The following is a 365-nucleotide window of genomic DNA, read 5'->3' as shown; positions in this document are numbered from 1 at the left end:
ACGAACTAAAAGCAGACCTACACCCTAAATCAAGCACAGTCTTGCGCAACACGATCGCCTTTCTTTCTCATTTCTTTCATCTCGTTTCTCATCATTGCGACGCATAAAAAAAATAGAAGAGGGAGAAATTGGAATGAAAAGTGAACGAGGAAAAAAGACATCATTTGCAGAGGGCGAGAGAGTTTACATGTCACCTGGTTGCGGGGTTTTGTTAAAGAGCATTCAATACCTTATTTCACATGTTTTCGTTCGTTTATGGAATCGCGTATCTTATGATCGCGTTCAGATCCTCTTTTTTTTTGCTGGGTGTTCGATTTTGTTTTGTTTTTCTGTGTGTTGTTTATTTAAGAAAGTATTTATTGTAG

Source organism: Penaeus monodon, chromosome 22, assembly GCF_015228065.2.
Source record: "Penaeus monodon isolate SGIC_2016 chromosome 22, NSTDA_Pmon_1, whole genome shotgun sequence".
Classification (NCBI taxonomy): domain Eukaryota; kingdom Metazoa; phylum Arthropoda; class Malacostraca; order Decapoda; family Penaeidae; genus Penaeus; species Penaeus monodon.
This window is presented reverse-complemented; position numbering follows the sequence as displayed.